Source organism: Lygodium microphyllum, chromosome 4 (assembly GCF_053477565.2).
Source record: "Lygodium microphyllum isolate KBCC chromosome 4, Lygodium_microphyllum_v1.1.10, whole genome shotgun sequence".
NCBI classification, from domain to species: Eukaryota; Viridiplantae; Streptophyta; class Polypodiopsida; order Schizaeales; family Lygodiaceae; genus Lygodium; species Lygodium microphyllum.
In genome coordinates this window covers 119,892,869-119,912,808 of record NC_141138.1, presented here as the reverse complement: position 1 = coordinate 119,912,808, position 19,940 = coordinate 119,892,869, and the positions used below count along the sequence as shown (strand labels likewise).

Below are 19,940 nucleotides of genomic sequence, written 5' to 3'. Positions count from 1 at the left end.
CATATCCTACATACGGTTGAGCATGACTTTCAACGATAACAATGAGCCTTAACTACTTTGTGACACACAGTTATCCACACACTATCAAAAATCCATCTCTTAGCACTAAGTGTTCATGCCTCTAGCTATTGCAAAGCTGATCATAAACATAAGCAAAGTTCAAATTGGCAATATGTAGCTCTTTCAAGGTATCCAACTCAATATAATAAACCATGCTGATGGCCGAAGAGTCTAATAGATGTATTACATGTGTCATCAATCACAAAAAAATTAGTGTATGTTGGCCAAATGGTAGAGCAAGGGTTATGAACCCAGACATACTTTACCTTCTATCCCAAAAGCTTGATCTTCCTTCAAGCGAAAAAACACTTCTTCGGATTGAGTTGACCTCCCAATGGATCAAGCTTCCCTAAAACCATATCAAGTTTCTAACAATGCAATACACAAGTGTTATCCACAAAGACCTTCAAAAATTTATTAAGGAATTGAGCAAATACTTCATTCAACCTCCTCTGACATTGCAGGTATTTTACCAGTCCCACTTGGGCTAAAGGTTTGGCTTTTTAGTTCCTATCTTGGTGATGTTGCCTCCATCAGCATGGAGATGGACATAGTATCTTCTCTCTCGAGATTGGGCATCCTTTTCCCTTATCTTAGCATCTGTCTTTCTTTCCTTTCAGTTGAGCTGTTTTTATCATTTAAGCATCATTTACTACACTCCTAGTTTGTTTATTCATTCAAGTAGACTGCTACCTTGGTGGTTGTGCCTTCACATTCTTGATTGGCATAGGAGCCATCTCCCCAGGTTAAGTTTCAGGCATATCTATGACACTTGGTCAGCATTGAAGCCATCTCTCGAGATTGAGTACATGCAAATCTCGACTAGCCTGTGGCTAACTCTTCCCTTGTTCTTCCTGTTGGGGAGTGTCAAGCCTTCTCTCTTCATCTATTAGATCCATTTGCATGGTGGACTAATATATTAGCAATCCTCGAATAGCATTGTAGCCATATCCCAAGGTTGAGATTCAAGCTTGCCTACACCACTTGGTCAATACAAGAGCCCTCTCTCAAGATCGAGTACATGCATTTTTCGCATATCCAAATGGCTAATTCTCCTTTGGCTATTCGACTAAGGTGTCAAGTCTACCTTCATCATCAACCTCATCCTTCATCATGGTTCTTGGCACCACACGAAGACTGAAAGCAAGTTTATCTTTCTCCTTCAGCATCGCCATTTATGGTTGAGAGGAAGTTCCTACCCTTTCTTGGTATTTTACAAGTTTCAACATTTTATCTTCAACATCAGCCTACCTTTGTTATTATACCTACCCTTTGCACTGCAAGATCAACACTATCTTTGTAAAAGGGTGCTTGGCAAAAGTGAACAATTTCTCCACAAGAGATATTGTCCGAGTGGTACTTGCTACATGCGCATTCCCACAGAGCATCCTTCAACAAATCTTGAGTTGTTTCCACCAACGGCTCTCTTATCTCACCACACCTCCATACTTCTTCACCCATTCTTCCATTGAGGCACAATACTTAATAGGCTGCACAACATCTCAATAGAAAAAGTCCAAAGTGGTTCCATTTGCCTTTGCAAGTCCTATTAGGCCATTGGGCAACCAACAAGCGCCTTTGTTTGATGCCTTGGCCTCTCTGGGGTGACTCTTTGGGTTCCCAATGTAAGATAACCATCACCTCTATAGTCTTGGTAGACCACTGTGCACTTGATGTGCACCCTTTGTTCAATGCCCTAGCTCCTTTGGGGTGGGACGCATGAGGGTGATTACGGGCTAGAGCTATACTTGCAATCCCTTTCTAATTCCTGTTTTCAGCCCGAGAGAGGGTGTTGAGCTTAAAAAAGCATTATAAACTTATTAGCTCCTCAAAAGAGTCCCAAAACATGTAAATTACCCAAAGTTTCATTAAACAATGCATGGTCCTTGAGAATGTCTGTGTCCCATAAACCAAACTCTAATTTGGGAGGATCCTCTCATCTATTAGTAGACAGGCTGCCCACAATTCCACCCTATCCCTTGTCTTGCAGGTTTCAGCCATCAGCTCTACCTCCAGTGGCTGTCCAGCCCATCGCAACTACTACTACATCATCACCAGCCCTTAGCGCCTTGTCCACACTGCTATCGTCCTGTTGTCCAACAAACATCATATAGCTTGCACTTACTGCAATAAAGGGTCGCTCTACATCAAATCTTCCCCTATAATTGTTGCCCAGTCTCCCAATACTACCAATGATCAGCTGCCATCAGCTTCGAGCATTTACATGGTTGTGTATACCAATTCCAACTTTAGAGATGACTGCGTTTTTGGTTTCCAGCCTGCTGCCCTTCCATACTCAGCACTGTTTCAGCTTCGACTTGTTATAGCACTCCGGATCCGTCTCCAATGGACATCACACTCCAACTACTCCCTCAGTCCACTCCTACAAGAGCCATCAGCTATTGGACAGCTTTGCCCTTGAGAATCATGTAGACTCTTTCCTTTATCTACAGCATTCATTCATTCCCTTCAAAGTTATTTTTCTTCTCTATTTGTTTTTGTGTTTGCATTTTACATTTTGCATTTTTATGTTTTTGCCTTTGTGTTTGAGTTCTCTGTGTTTCAGCCATGGTTGTAGACTCAGTGTTTTCTTTTGCAAACCTTAACATATCTCCACATCCTATTCAGCAAAAGAAAAGTCAACATGTAACATCTTTAAAACATAGTTCTCTTGTAGATCCTGTTTTGATGGCATAAAAGATTCCATTTCTTCCATAGTTTTTTTTTCAATTACCTCCAGTTGCCCAATATTCCCCTCTTTTCCCTTCCTCATTTAACAAAAGCATACCCACATCATCATTGTTGCTATTAGATCCACTAACTCTGTCTTCATTGCTCTCTTCTTCCTCGGTAGTTGCTTACTCTTGTTCTTCTTGCTCTCGTTCCCCCTCTACAAGACTTTTTGTGATCATGTTAAACTTCTATAATACCCCCTTCCTATCCATGAGGGTAATTGTTCTCTTGCCCCAATTTTGTACAACATTAGCCTCTCTCAACCAAAGTCTACCAAGAATAAGTGGGAAAGCACCCAACAAGCTAGCATCACATGACAATCCACTTTGGTACCCACACCAAAAACCCTTACTTCCAACCACTCTAGAACACCCAAGCATTTTACTTTGGAGTAATTAGCCAATCAACTTCTATATCATAATTATCCATTTAACTCAAGTCCTAATCTCTCTACACAAAGCTCAAGTTATAACACAAACTTAAGCTCCTCCATCTATGTAAGCTTCATCAATGAACTACGCCTCATGCCATGCATCTACATCAAGGCAAATATCGGGTAAGTCTACAATAGAATGTGACTTAACAATACCTCTTCCTTTCTTCTCTTTAGGAGGATTCACAAGTCTCTTCCAATCCCTCCTTAGAAGAGCAACCTCTGATATCTCTACACAAACAAGGTGGGCTTGTGGTCTAATAAACCAGTCAAACATGCCCTCTAGAGTTGAGAATGATATTGGCTAAGATGGCTAGCCGATAGCAATGTCAATCTAAGTTCGCCACTACCCCTAATTTTGTTGGTTGCCACCACCCTATCTCCCCTCTTGGGGATTACCCTGAAGGGAAGGGGTCTAATTCTTAGGTTTGGGTTATATACCTCTAGCCTTTAAGCAACACTCATTGTCAAAATGGTTAGTCTTTTGATAATGTTGGCAACACTTATTTTTCTTGGGTACTTATTTTGATAGTCCCTTTTGAGAAGTGATTACTAGAGCCCCCTCTAAAGAGTGAATGGACACACTACCGAATAGTCAAACAGCCGAGCATAACGCATTAGCTAACACTCAAAGTTATGGAATATAGAGATGGTGGCCTATGAAATCACTTGTTGAACAAAATGAAAGTATTTCTTGTAAAGCTTGTTCATGGACAATGTAACCTAGCTTAGGAGCCCCTATAGTGGAGAACTCAATCAGCAATCGCCACTATTCAACTAGCTTGACCTTAAGGTCATGCCAGTCCATGATCTTAAATTTTTGGAGCTCATGGTCACGATTGATACAATGGGTCATGTCTTGAACCGCATAATGGTCAATTAAGTGTTCCCAATGCTCAAATGCAAGGTCAAAATCTTATAACTGTGAGTGGAAATCTAACTAGCTAGTAGCGACTCACGAGTCTGCCATATCAAAGAAAATGCGTGTCAAGATTATCCGCTCTCTCTCTGTCTCTCTATCTATCTACCCACCCACTGACCCAGCATGTTAGAGAAAATATGTGTCAAGAGTATTATCCTCTTTCTCTGTCTCTGTCTGTCTGTCTGTCTCTCTATCTAGCCACCCACATGGAGCTGTTTTCTTTCTTCGTCAATTCTAGAGTCTAGAGGGGATACTAATTCTTTATAATCTTTCATTAGTCGCGCGAATGCACTGGACTGTTCGTGTATGAGTATGTTTTTTAAAACGTACACAATTTTTATGCGAGCTGGCGTTTAACGTAGATACAGTTCTTCTGATTTATCTGTCATGTTTATTCTGTGGTCTGGAATTTTGCATTGCCAAGTAAACTAGCCCCATTTCTGTAGATGGCATGCAGCGCCGGAACACGCTGTACTAATTGTTATGGAATCGTCTAAACTCTCAATATGCTGTGCAGTGGGCATGGAGCATGGCGATCAATTATAGCTTATGATGATGCCTGTGGTCGAGTATACTTGCGAGCCTGGTGCATAGGGATCCTGAGTTCTTACTACTCTAGAATGCCTTTGGATATGCATTCTCGTATTTCACCTCCACTCGTGCTGTTTCTCTTATTCATAGTTAGATATGTCTATGCCCACATTACCTGATTCTCCATGTTATTCTTTTCTCCGTATGCCGGCAATTGTATCTCTTACTAGGCTTTGAGCTTGCCATAACACCTGCACGTTACTTACTAGGATTCGAGCCTATGAATACTAATAGAACAACGTTTTTAAGCCATTAGTGTAATGACCGATCATTAATAATTATTTTAAGCATACAAGGGTTAGGGGCACCTTGGTGCAAGGTGGGAGTCGCCTATAATAGGACTGCCTGCAAGTAGAGGTATGATGGATCAGGCATGGGTGAGAATCCCGGAAAACTGAGCATCAATTGTACTATGCAAGAGTGAAGTTCCCAGCATGTGAGTACCAATGGATTCGCCTGAGGATAAGATGGATTGTGCATGAGTGGAATGCCTGACATTAAGACACCGATAGGCTGAGTAAATAGCATTGAGGACATAAGCTGGGTAAATTCCTTTAAAGGTAAGACTCCAATATGTGAAGAGGGTATATCTGGAAAGGTAAATAGGGTTGGTCCTACAGGTTTTTGTGGTGGAAGGGTAGGGTGTAGAGAAAGGGATGTACCCAACACATGTTCAATAGAAGCAAAATGTAAACTTTGATTTTGCTTGACTGATACGTTTGTTTTCTAGATTCTTCAAGGTTACACATTGGTATGGGCTTCGGTCTCCAAGAAGGTAACCTATAGCTGGTACTACCTGCACAATGGATGTAGCAAAAAGATGCATTTGATGTCTGTATAAACTCTATAGAACACAGGAAGCTACCATCGTGTCTAGCTATGATGTGTCATCTTGCCAGTAAAAGTGCTGTGGCTGAGGTGCAACTCCCTCCAGTATCATTTAAGGTGGAATCAAAGATACTTACTAGTAGGGGAAGCCAAAGATAGAGAGAAATGTGTGGAGAATGAACGCTGGGCATGGTAGATGGACATGAATAGGCTTTCCTACATCTCTCACTCAAAGCTTGGAGGGATGGAGATAACCCCCTCGGGAGGTAGAATGGCTCTGATGATGAGGAACTCTATGATGATGAAGGTTATGGAAATCTTCCCTCCACGATGGAAGAGACCTTAGACACGTAATATTAGTTTGTGTCCTCTTGTAGCCCAAATGCTCATACTAGCTAAGGCATCAAGAGCACTTGTCTCTGATAACATTAGAAGGAGAAAGGGCAAACAAATTGTACTACAAGTACAAAATTTGTGAATAACAAATGAACACAAAAATGGAATGAGAAATGAAAGGATGAATACAACGAACTTTGTACAAGTGAGAAATGAGACTATGAATCAAGGTGGAGTGGTAGGACCAATGCCAATTGCAGAAGTGGCGGAAACAAGAGTGAAGACTCCAAGGCGAGGGTGGAGCATGGGGTCTAGGACACTTGACAAGGCAGTTTGGGCTGTGTGGAACTGAAAACTGAGTCATCAACTCTGCAAACATCAAGGTTGAGCGTGTTGACACTTGTATGGATCCTAAGTGTGAGCAAGCAGCCAGCACTTGATGTTCGAATTGGGTTGGGAAGTCAATGTTTTGATGATGGACAGCTGTGCAGTAGGAGAATCTGAAAATGCAGCAGTCCGGAGCTAGCAAGATGGCGTGGTAGAAGGTCAGAGAACCTGCATTCGCAATTGAAAGAGTAGTGTAATTCTCTGGAAGGTAGACATCAGCAGTGGAGCAGTCATGGAGGAAGTAGTCTATGGTGTTATGGACAGGTCTGTTAAGCTATGGAAAGTGCAATGTGCATCAACATTTAACCTTTCATTAACTTAATCACACTAAATGTGCACAAGTGTAGAAAACCCACAGAACTTTGGTTGGTCGGGTGGACTGCCTCCAATTACTGCTCTGATCAGCCAAGCATGCATTCACTGGCAAGACTCATTTCAATGAGTCTTAACTATATTACTTGGTCAAATCTGATAAGACATGTCTCCTAGAACTTGGGGGACATTGTATAGGGGATGGGAACCCAACTAGACCCTTCCCTTGTTCCACGTGAGGTTGTTTGTTCTTGGAAGGCACATAATGCTTCAGCTATCGTTGAGTTGATGCAAGGGGTGCTTATAGAATTCCACTCATAGTTATAAGATTTTGACCTTGCATTTGAGCATTGGGAACACTTAATTGACCATTATGAGGTTCAAGACATGACCCATTGTATCAATCGTGACCATGAGCTCCAAAAATTTAAGATCATGGACTGGCATGACCTTAAGGTCAAGCTAGTTGAATAGTGGCGATTGCTGATTGAGTTCTCCACTATAGGGGCTCCTAAGCTAGGTTACATTGTCCATGAACAAGCTTTACAAGAAATACTTTCATTTTGTTCAACAAGTGATTTCATAGGCCACCATCTCTATGTTCCATAACTTTGAGTGTTAGCTAATGCGTTATGCTCGGCTGTTTGACTATTCGGTAGTGTGTCCATTCACTCTTTACAGGGGGCTCTAGTAATCACTTCTCAAAAGGGACTATCAAAATAAGTACCTAAGAAAAATAAGTGTTGCCAACACTATCAAAAGACTAACCATTTTGACAATGAGTGTTGCTTAAAGGCTAGAGGTATATAACCCAAACCTAAGAATTAGACCCCTTCCCTTCAGGGTAATCCCCAAGAGGGGAGATAGGGTGGTGGCAACCAACAAAATTAGGGGTAGTGGCGAACTTAGATTGATATTGCTATCGGCTAGCCATCTTAGCCAATATCATTCTCAACTCTAGAGGGCATGTTTGACTGGTTTGTTAGACCACAAGCCCACCTTGTTTGTGTAGAGATATCAAAGGTTGCTCTTCTAAGGAGGGATTGGAAGAGACTTGTGAATCCTCCTAAAGAGAAGAAAGGAAGAGCTATTGTTAAGTCACATTCTATTGTAGACTTACCCGATATTTGCCTTGATATAGATGCATAGCATGAGGCGTAGTTCATTGATGAAGCTTACATAGACAGAGGAGCTTAAGTTTGTGTTATAACTTGAGCTTTGTGTAGAGAGATTAGGACTTGAGTTAAATGGAGAATTATGATATAGAAGTTGATTGGCTAATTACTCCAAAGTAAAATGCTTGGGTGTTCTAGAGCGGTTGGAAGTAAGGGTTTTTGGTGTGGGTACCAAAGTGGATTGTCATGTGATGCTAGCTTGTTGGGTGCTTTCCCACTTATTCTTGGTAGACTTTGGTTGAGAGAGGCTAATGTTGTACAAAATTGGGGCAAGAGAACAATTACCCTCATGGATAGGAAGGGGGTATTATAGAAGTTTAACATGATCACAAAAAGTCTTGTAGAGGGGGAACGAGAGCAAGAAGAACAAGAGTAAACAACTAGCGAGGAAGAAGAGAGCAATGAAGACAGAGTTAGTGGATCTAATAGCAACAATGATGATGTGGGTATGCTTTTGTTAAATGAGGAAGGGGAAAGAGGGGAATATTGGGCAACTGGAGGTAATTGAAAAAAGAACTATGGAAGAAATGGAATCTTTTATGCCATCAAAACAGGATCTTTGATAAAAACAGCTCGAGAGAGAAGATACTATGTCCACCTCCATGCTGATGGAGGCAACATCACCAAGATAGGAACTAAAAAGCCAAACCTTCAGCCCAAGTGGGACTGGTAAAATACCTGCAATGTCAGAGGAGGTTGAATGAAGTATTTGCTCAATTCCTTAATAAATTTTTGAAGGTCTTTGTGGATAACACTTGTGTATTGCATTGTTAGAAACTTGATATGGTTTTAGGGAAGCTTGATCCATTGGGAGGTCAACTCAATCCGAAGAAGTGTTTTTTCGCTTGAAGGAAGATCAAGCTTTTGGGATAGAAGGTAAAGTATGTCTGGGTTCATAACCCTTGCTCTACCATTTGGCCAACATACACTAATTTTTTTGTGATTGATGACACATGTAATACATCTATTAGACTCTTCGACCATCAGCACGGTTTATTATATTGAGTTGAATACATTGAAAGAGCTATATATTGCCAATTTGAACTTTGCTTATGTTTATGATCAGCTTAGCAATGGCTAGAGGCATGAACACTTTGTGCTAAGAGATGGATTTTTGATAGTGTGTGGATAACTGTGTGTCACAAAGTAGTTAAGGCCCATTGTTATCGTTGAAAGTCATGCTCATCCGTATGTAGGATATGAGAGGTATTGATGCCACAGTTAAGGCAGTAGAGCATTTCTTTTATTGGCCAGTTTGAGGCATGATGTAGAGCAGTTTGTCAGCACATGCATCGTATGTCAGAAGATAAAGCATGATAGGCAAAAGATGTTGGGTTTGTTGCATCCCTTGTCTATTCTAGATAGGCCTTGGCAGAGCATTGCAATGGATTTTATTTTTGAGCTTCCTAGGACACCTATGAGGAATGACAGGATATGGACTATCATTTGTAAGTTTAGCAAACAAGCCCATTTCATTTCAGTGAGGAAGAAAATAAAGGTTCATCATATGGCACGATTGTTTTTGTAGCACATCTTTAAGTATCATGGTATGCTAGAGTCAATTGTCAATGATTGAGACCCTTGGATGACCAATTTATTTTGGAAGAGGTTGTTTAAGAATATAGGTACCATGCTAAAATTCTCATCCTCCTTTCATTCGTAGATAGATGATCAATCTGAGAAAGCAAAAGCTCAATTTTTTAATTAGTTTGAGAACCGGTTATGGTTACTTTGGGATCATTTTTGCAGCAGTTTTTGCATCAATTGCTGATCAGTTTTTCAATCAGTTTGAGCTCACGTTTGTAGTAGTTTGTGATTAGTTCTCAGATCAGCAAGTGATTAGTTTATGAATAGATTATGCTCAGTTTTCAATGGTTTACAACTGGTTCCATGGACAACATGTTAGTAAATGCCATTGACAGTTTCAGCCATGGTTCATATTGAGAACATGCTTTACTACGGTTTTGAAGTCTGAATAGTTGATAAACATGAGCTATGCATGCATCCAACAGGTTTCTAGCAGCAATTTTGGACTATTTCTCATTATTATTTGATATTTATGCAGGTTGGAAATTTCAGTAAGCTTTGGGGCATACAACATGGTTAGATAACAATGGTCAATATTGTGATTGTGATGCCTTATGGCAATTCCAATGTAGTATGCTTTTGTTTTAGCATAATGTATTGTAATTGAGGACGATTGCATGGATTTCAAGGGGGAGGTTCGTGACGGGGACGTGAAATTTTAAGATGCTTTAATCTTGTTGATAACATTTGATTAAGTTATTAATCAAGTGTGCAAGGTTGTTTAGCATATGTGATGCACATGGTAGTTATTTCATGGTAACAGGCCAAGGACCTCGAGGATGTAGTGGATATCAAAGGAAAAAGTTGTGATAAGTTATGCTAGCTAGGCTTTGGGGGTCAGTGGATGTCAGTTTTAACCCTAGGATAGTTATTTGGCCAATAAGTGTCAGTGGTGATACTAGGGACAAGCATTAATTAATTAATTGAATCAAATCTAAGGGTTAGTGAAGGTTGGAAGCTACTCCAGATTGCAAATGGCCTAGCCAATTTAATTATGGATAGGCACATTTCATTTTGGGCAGGGTCTGAAGGGCTGAAATTAATTTTCAAGATTATTTAATTTTTACAATTAATTAAATGGTTGGACAATACTGAAAAATGGATTTTAAAGGCTACTACTTGGCAAAGAATGCCCATGCAAACTAAGAAAACGTTTTTGGGGGCTAGGTTTTAGCCATTCAGTTAGTTTACAGCTTGGGAGAGAGAGAGAGGGAGCTGATGGTCCATTTTTTTATCAGAGAACAGCAATTTGCTGCAAAAGGCAACCATCTGGGGGGCCTTACCAGGTGGGGGACAGCAAGGAGACACTTTCTAGGGACTGGCAACAGCATTGTTGATCAGGTGACAACATTTTGGAGGTGCCCGATAGCAGGTGACTAAATTAAATGCAAAGTAGAGCAAGCAACATGCATATTTTATGGTTTTCTTGCAAAGAAAATTAGATCTCTCTCTCATCTTGGCTTTCTCTCATCTTCTCCACTAATTTCTCAAAAGATCTCAGTATTTCTCAATCATTTGGAGCAGATCTTAGCCATATTTGGTGGACAGCAGGAGGGTCTCTGCTATAAATCCTAAATTTTTACAAAAATTCCGTGCCAATAGGAGAAGACATTGTACACTAAATTGAAAACGTGAAATTCATGTAATTATCAAGGAATTTAGATGCTAGCCCATTCATTGTAAATTGGGGCAGCATTTGGCTAGTTTGTGGTTCCAATTGTGCAAGTTCGGGGTGAAAAGTCAAGGGGCACATGGCCCGAATTGCTTTGGTGATTGTTATTACAGCAAGGGACTTTTGGTACAGCAAAGGAGATTGTGGAATCTCAGCTTGTACTCATTTTATTAGCAATCAAAGTTAAAGAAATACTGAAAGGAGCGTAAGTTTTGGGGCCAATAGGGTGTCCAATATCCAAGATTATTAAGGTAAATTGTGTATTTTAGTTTATGCTCAGTTATTAGTTGCTGTAATTAAGTGCTTGATTAGGTTCAGCCACCCTATCCAAAGAGGAAGGCTGGTTTCAGTTATGGATTCTTGGTTTGATAGGTTTGATGACATTGATAAAGAGTCCGTCCATTCTTTTGAAGATCGACATTCTCATGAGTCAAGTTGCAGTGAAAAGCAACTTGAAGATTGTAGATTAGAGCCACAATCCTCCAGAGATCAACACTCTGATAGATCTAGAAGATCGAAGTGATCTCATTTTCCTTGTGCTTCTCTATATGTTTCATATAGGGCTCGTATATCCGATTGTTGCACAGCCATTATGGAACCTTCAATATAGGTGCCGGTTCTTCCCTCTATACCCAAAGAAGATTGACTTGATAGTACAAACTACTTCCTTTGGTCATGCAAATTGGAGTGTATTCTTGATACCTTCGACTTGTGGACATTTATTACCACCCCTATTTCTCGTCCAATGGAGGATCCTTGCATTGGTTCTACTATGGACCAAGCAGCCCTATGGGATTGTCTCAATTCTTGAGTTCGATTCTATATTTATGAGTTTGCAAGATTCTGTCCTTGTGCATGTGTGCCGACTTTGGACCATAGTGGAATCTCTCTTCCCTTTATTCAGTAAAAGACCTTTGCCCACTGCATTACCATACAAAGAAGAAACCTCCGGTGCTTCTTATTGATAATTTTCCTTCTATGAAAAATCTTATCAGCAAGATGGAGGAATTGCGGGGTGAGCTTGCATCCCATGGTAGGACTATTTTATCAAAGGACATGGTGATGCTTTTTATCACTCATCTTCCATCTCCCAAGTATGATGTCTTCTATACAAGTTTGCTTACCTCCAGGTCTTGGAAAACTATTTTGTGGAGGGCAGTTAACTTTGTTTCTTTTGGAGCATGAAGATCGATTCAAGGAGATAGGAGACAATGGATCTAGCTTTACTAAAGCTTTTACTACGCATTTGGGAGGGAGAAACAAGAAGGAAAACAAGAAGGCCAAGAACAAGAAGAAGAAGCAAGCTAAGAACTAGGAGTTTTCTTTGATCTTTGCCACATATTTAGAGAAGTGTAAATGCCCATATTGTAGGAAGGGTAACCAACTTGAGAAGAAGTATTGGAAGAAATACCCTTACCTTTGCTTGAAGGATGGAGCTAAACTAGTTGAGCCTTTCTCTATCTCAATTTGACAACCACCTTGGGATGCGTGCTCAGAATTGAGGGTCTAGGGCTCAAATTCCAGCACCTGAAATTAAAGAAAGGAGATTCAAGAGGCCAGCCAACCAATCTCAAATTGGGGCTAAATTTGTCTCGCAAGGAGCAAGATGAAGGCCAATTCCCCAAGCAAACCAAGCGGCAAATTGATTTGAAGGCTCACTGGTCAGTTTTGACAGCGAGAGGCACTTGGATTAGTGCAGGGGATCAGAGAATCTTAGTTATACTCCATCCATTTGTAATAAAAGCTAAAGAAATAGTACAAGGGGCGCCAGTTTTGGGGCCAACAGGCTGTCCATTCTCCAAGATTAAAGTGGTAAAGTGTGCATTTTCAGTTTATGTGAATTTTATGCTTGCTATAATTAGTATTAAGTCAAGTTCGTACCACCCTATCCGAGGAGGAAGGCTGGTTTCATGAGCAATGCTTGAGCTTTGATATAACCATATCAATAGCACTTCCAATGGATGTTAGATCTACCATTTCTTCTTGAAATTTTAGACTCAAGAAATTCAATTCTTTTAAGATATCGGCCATCATATGAATGCAAAATTGCACAACAAAATGCCTTGCTTTATTGTACCAATCCATCAACTTTTCATTTTTCCAAGTTATCAAGATGGCATGCATTAAGACAACAAGTCTTTCCATGACTTATCCACGTGAAAGCCATCTGATTGCATGAATTTGTAACGGTCAATATGCATCTAATTGCATAATCTCTAAAAGTGACATCAATTCATTGTTTCTTTTGGATGAGTTATTGATCCATGAGTATACTTTGTTTGCAAGCTTCTCTATGAATAGAAGCTCTTGAAATATTTTGCAAGCATCTCCAGCAGCCAAAGCTTCTCGATGTGCAATACAGTGCACTCCTATTAAATTTGGCAAGTCTTTTTTAAGAAGCCCAACAACCCCTGTCTCATGACCAACCATACATGATGCTCCATCAGTTGCCAAGCTAATCATTCTTTGCTTGGATAGACCTCTTGCATCAAGAAACCGCATCAAAGCATCATAGATGGTCTTTCCTTTTCCATCTGCCAGTGTCATAATACCCATAAAACTTGACTGCTTACATCCCACACCTTTGCATGCAAGATAAGTACCATATACTATCAAATGTATCTCAAGTCCTCTATCCGTACTCTCATCCAACATCACTGAGAAATATGGAGATTCTAGCATAGATGCAATCTGCATTTCCAACAACTAACTTGACATTGCCGAAAGGAACTCAATGCCTGCATATTGACTTGTATAAAAAGAGTACTCTGTAGTCCTTGGCATATTTGGAACATTTAGAGACATAGCCAAGTCACAAAGATCTTCAAATGAGGCTATTGAGTTGTCCTTCTTCGCAACATAATACATTAGTTTCATAGTAGTGATGATCCTTGCCTTATTTGCATCATCTATTGATGCAATGTGCACTGGAATTGGCTTTGCTTTCTTTTCCACTGCACAAGTGTACTTGGCCATTGCCATCTTATGGCCACTAGACAAAGCATGTACCTTGATCACATCATGTTGCATAGTAATACATCCATCTCCTATACCCCATGGACCGGATACTTTGTACATTTCGCACCATTCACATTTCATAACTCCTTTTTCGCCATCCCGCAAAACATATTTGAGCCAAGGAAACTTTTCTTTCCATTGGGCTCTAAATTTTCTTATTGAACCTTGTTTTTACTCTCCTTCGGCATTTGAAGCAATACTTGTATTTCCTAAAGAAGGTTCCCCTTCCAAGCCATGCATATTACTTGCATTTTGTGTCGAAGATGACCCTTCCAAGCCATGCATATCTAAATCCTCTTGCAAATCATCATTAAGATCAAAATCAAGAGGACAAGTAGTAGCTTCCTCAAGAGCCGGAGAGGGAGCTACCCAACCAAACATTGCTTTCAGAGTCTTTTGCCTTTTCATTGTTTTGGGTGCCATTGAGAATCTATACTAAAACACATACATTGTAAAGCATTAATTTGCACGAACTATTATTATAATGCTTAAAAAATAAAGTGATAAAAATTAGATCGCGTACCTTGATCTCAAAAGCAAGAATATCGTATAGTCAAAGCCCTTTGAGATTATGGATTACCTCCTCCCCACAAAGTCACTATCCTCAAAAGCTTACCATCAATATCCAATGGAAACTCCTATAAGATGAAGACCACATTAAATTTAGATACACTTGTGTTTACAACCTATAATCATTTAGAGCCCATATACATCTATCAATTACTTATACAACTCAACAATCACCAATAATCACCTTATGAGTCTCTTAATAAACAATAAACAATAAACTAGTATTATAAATAATAAACTCTCACTTATTGAATGATAGCGGCAAGGATCACATAATATATTTCTTCCTTTACGTATTTTTTTCTCTATCTTAAGATTAGTGTGAGGCTTGGGCAATTTTTTCTTTCTTATTTTTTTTCTCTCTCTCAATCAATCAATTCATTACAATTTACAATTGTTTCAATAAATAAATGTAAATTGTAATAGGCTCATTAAAAATTAAAACCATGGTGAGCAGTGGCAACTTGCAAGGGCCAGAGTGGGCATTGGGCATTAGGCACACACACACACACACACACACTCTCTCTCTCTCTCCATGTGGCATGGACGATTGGAATTTAGACCATTACAATCAAAGTAATAGGTCAAATCATCCTGATTTCTGTCTCGCAGAGTGGCAGTGCCTCCCGACTCCCCAGTCACGGACTCCCGAGTCCCTCCTGCACAGTGCGGCTTGCTGCCCCCCAACCTCACGAAGTCATGATTCCCTCCAAGCTCCTACCGTCTACGGCCTGTTGCAGCTTGCCCCCCAGCCTCAGGCAGCATTGAGCAAGCTTCAGCCTTCACCTCCTTGGAAGTTGGCCTTACTTCCCTCTGCACCTGTATTGTCCCGACTCCAAGGCCATGTCGTATTGTCATACAGGCTACAGCGGGATAGCGTATTGTCCCGAGTCCCGACTCCAAGGCCATGTCGTCCCGACTCCCCTCAGTCTTCGGGGGTTCGAACTTGGGCGGCTGGGCCTGGCCTTCGAGGCTCGGCCTTTCTTCAAGCACGGCCTGGAAACTTGCAAGTTGCAAGTTCTTGCAACCTACTCTTGCCCCCTACCGCATCTAGGCTCCCCCTTCTCCCCCTCGGGCCTCCACAAACCCTGCCAGCCACAGCAATGCACTATGCTGCTACGGTCTACCTACCCTTCTTCCCCATCCTCGAATGATGGATCTATTGGCAGTACGCTTCCCCTTCTCTCGAGTTTCCCATCCTCGTCTGAGGTCTCTATTGGCCAATGGCAATATGCCAATACGCTATCCCACTGTAGCCTGTAGCTACTAGCTAGTAGCAAGTTCCAACTTCCAACCCACGGGCCACAAGTTAGGGGTTGGAACTTGGGAGTAGGTAGACAGTAGGCGGCTGGACCAGCAGCAGGGCCCAAGGGTTGTTTGAGGTCTCTCCTCGTTGGCTTCAGCCTTCAACAAAGACTATGGTTCTCTGAGTCTCGAGTCTCCGACTCTCCAGAGTCCAGAATCCAGATTCCAGATTCCCCCCTTTACGTTCGACATTAGAAGCACCATTAATCGAGGTGCAAGTGCCAAGAGATAATCTAGTTTGGACTTGGCAATGTGGGTAACAGTGGACACTGAACAGTTGCATAATGCATCCACTTGCATCGTGTAACAGAAGTGAACTTAGGAGTCAGTGCAAGACTGAACGTACCTTATTTGAGGTTGAACATAGTCCAGGCCCCAGGGGCCAAGAGGCTCTCGACTCTTGAGTCTCAAACTTCAGTCCTCCTGACCCTCATTGCTCCAAACTTCAAAGCTCAATCTGCAGGTTATTAGGATTCAGCCCAAGCTAATTAGTAACTTGTATCAAATTTAACTTGCAGATTTTAACTCTACCCGTCAAAATGACGCCCATGTGAAATATATACACTTCAATGGTGACGGGCCCAGCCCTTCAAAAAGCAGGCCTGGCCGACTCGCTACAATTCTTTCTGAAACAGCAAGCCTTGTATCCACTGCAGCTCTCTATCACATGACAATCCACTCAAAATGTCTCACACACCAGAAACACAAATTTCTCCAAGTACTAGTTCATTTTCACCAGCTTAAGAAGTAATTTAGATTCCATCAAATCATTTTCAAACTCCAAAGAGAGAAAAGAAAAGCAAAATAACTTACCTCCGCATTTATAGCAGCTAACACGTCAGGTCGGACGGGTTCTGGAGAGAACTCGTCTGGCTTAAAAGTTCTCAAAATCACTTCAAGTGAAGATAAACTCAAGGCTGGACAGACCTTTCCAAAGGGGCGATCAAATTAAATGTAATTTCCAAAGTCTTTCCATTGAGAATAGTGCACACATGCACATCCGCAAGCACACGCACCCTTATCGCCCCCCCCCCCCCCCCCCCCCACCCACACACACACACACATTCTCTCTCTCTCTCTCTCTCTCTCTCTCTCTCTCTCTCTCTCTCTCTCTTCAAACTTATTGGTATCAATGAGCATTTATGTTATGTTCCCTTCACACCCTCTCTTCGACACACCCCCTCCTTCCCTCCCCTTATTTTCTTTCCCATTCTCATATTCCCCACCATTGACATGTATTTTTATTGGGTTGCTTTGGCATAATTAAGTTATGTATTACACACTCACACTCGAAGGGCAAGCTCATTTTGGTAAGGTGATAATCCAAAACCCAAGTTGGGTAGTAGGGAACATTGGTAAAAGTTGTCATAAGTTATTGTTAAACAAGAAATAATGGATGCACAGGGACAATCTTGGTCTTGGACATTGAATGGATCCTTATAAATGACTTGTGCTATCATTCAAACTAGGAATAATTAAACATTTGTCTAGACTAAGGTTAATGAGAATTGGAATAACTTTCAAGCTCAAAGGGCTTAACATGTTAAATGTGGATGGATAGCGGTTCAGGACAACAATTATCATTATTCTCATTGAATTTCAATATATTGAAAATTATAATCTAAAGGCTTAGACTACATAGGAAGGTAGGCCACTTGCCAAGTTGAGAGAGAACATGCCATGCAAGCCTACTTAAGACTAGTGTAGATTGGTTGTACTTTATGAAGGCTCATTCCAACCAAGGCAACCACTATTGTGTGCATTTTAATGATTGTCTAGTCCAATGACAACAAATAGCATGATTGGATAGAGATAGTATGTCTTCTTCTATGCCTCCATGAGAGCCTATGGTAGAAGAGCAGGGCTTGACAAACGTTAAAACAACACTAGGGCTTTATTGTTTGTTTGAAGATATTGTCACCATTAGAATCACCATCAGTATTATCTTTCAAAATTCCCTACTTGATTTAAATGTAATTTCCAAATTAGAATTTAGCGTCCATTTAGAGTCATGGACGCTAAATCATCATCATCAACTAGTGCATTTACTGAAGTAAGATATTCTACAACCTATTTAATTCTACCACATAATCACCGATGCTTCTATTTCCTTGCCATGCACCATGCAACCTCCGCTTTAGCTTTATTTTCCTTACCTCCATGCATATGCCATATATCTTTTCAACGATTTTCCAAGCATCTTTTCAAGTATTTGCCTTTTTAATATGCAAAATCAGTGTCTCTAAAACACACACACACACACACATCCAATATCAAAACACATAATTACTACTGAAGAAACAACTCTTGCTTGAGTAGATAATAGTATCCCAATTGTTTCCCATGTTTCATAATAAAATTCTTAGGAAATGTATGCATGCTTCCCAAGGGCATTTAGAACTAAGCCTACATCACAATGCATTGGAAAAGTCTACAAGCAAGAAGATGGCTTCTTGCAAAGCTTCCTTGTTAGTAGCCTTATACTCACCAATCCCAAACAAAGCCTCATGTCTTTAAAATAGAAAATGATTTTCATAGTGTACCTGCTTTTGGTTTCATACAATGTGTCCTATCCAAAAAACGTGCTTTGTAAATGAACTCCATGCTTAGTCACACATAATCTTGAAGAAATGCAAAGCCAAAATCAATGCTATGTAATTACACAAGCAATGTAGCACACACAAAAAATAGATGCATTGATAAAGATTAAGACTAGCCCGTCTACAAGTGCCAGTGTGTCATTATGTAGGATGCAAATACAATTCCTTCTTTAAGTTAAAAAACTTAACCTCACCTCTCATCACACAATGAAAGAAAGACAATTGCACTTCTCTCCACCAATCCAAATCTCACAAACTCTTAGGAAAATAGTTGGTCCTCATGATGTTGACCAAATAGATATCCCATCTCATAGCTAGAGGAGTCCTTCACAACCCTCAAACTTGCCTAGCCACCTTTTCCTCTCAGCCTGAGGTTCCTAGTTCAATGACAAATATCCCACTCTCATGCTTGCAAAGAACTATGCATGCACAATAAAAGATCCTCTCTCTAGTGCACATGCATCTAAGATTTACTGCATATGCAAGTGTCATGCCATGCTAGTGCTCAAGGATGGTGCAATGTGTATTTACTCAACCCATAGCATGGAAGTAATTGATGAAAATCAAGAGACAACCCCGAGTGTGGTTATTCAACAAGTGCAATGTGAAGTGCTCGTGAAACCAAAATCCTTGTGATGTGCAAGAATATTCACAAGAAAATATACCTCATTCAAGCTACCTAGCAGCTATAGACTAAGTCTAACTCCAATTTATCTAAGAAAACACCAAACTTGCCCAAGATAATCAAAATCTCAAGCACAAAGGATTAAAAAACAATATAAAAAGCAATCCTAGTCTATGCAAACAAAAAAAAAAATTAGTGTGAAAGCAAGACAAATAGTGACAAAAACAACCAAGCACAAAAGTTCCAACTACGAGATACATTACTAGGGGTTTTCAGTTTATGCAAAAACACATGACAATGTGTAAAATCAAGTACTTATTGTTTGGGTTTTGGGAAGCACCAATGCCTAAGAGAATACTTCAAGTTAGTAAGTCATTGTTTGATGGATCTGGTGCCAAATGTGTTGGCACTATGCCAGTTGAGAGGGAAACCAAAATACTTTAGGTGTTTTACTCAATGATTCAAAGTCAACAAGTTTCATTGCATGTAGTAATGATTCTTTTGATGTGCAAGTTTGTGGGGTGTTACATGCTTAAGATTGCAATTCTTAGACCCTTACTCAAATTGAATCATGTTTGTCTTCAACTTGATTATGCAATTTCTTCATCTCAGGCTACACCAAGACTTTGGAAATTAGAGAGGTGAGATTGGCCTAAGTGTTAAGGTTACTCTATTCCTAAGTCTTGTGGTACTACCAATTATTGAGGCCCAAGCTGATTGAGTGCTTTCTCATACCTTGACTCTCACCTTGTGATTTTGCATAAAAACACATTATTATGCGTAAAC

The 19,940-nt window shown here is 40.4% G+C and overlaps 1 protein-coding gene across 3 annotated transcripts in view; it reads right to left on the bottom strand.

Moving 5' to 3' along the window:
- LOC148037539 (protein CONSERVED ONLY IN THE GREEN LINEAGE 160, chloroplastic-like) overlaps positions 1–16,890 on the bottom strand; it is a 92,697-nt gene extending 75,807 nt beyond the window's left edge. Inside the window, exons 1-4 of one of the 3 annotated variants that reach the window (XM_087676471.1) lie at positions 16,743–16,890; positions 16,461–16,589; positions 16,276–16,386; positions 14,578–14,692 (exon numbers count right to left, since the gene is read on the bottom strand). The gene's annotated coding sequence lies outside the window, so the exon portion shown is untranslated. The remainder of the gene's footprint in view (positions 1–14,577; positions 14,693–16,275; positions 16,387–16,460; positions 16,590–16,742) is intronic. The other 2 variants (XM_087676469.1, XM_087676470.1) reach the window with 2 other exon arrangements.
- Between the last annotated feature and the right edge of the window lie 3,050 nt (positions 16,891–19,940).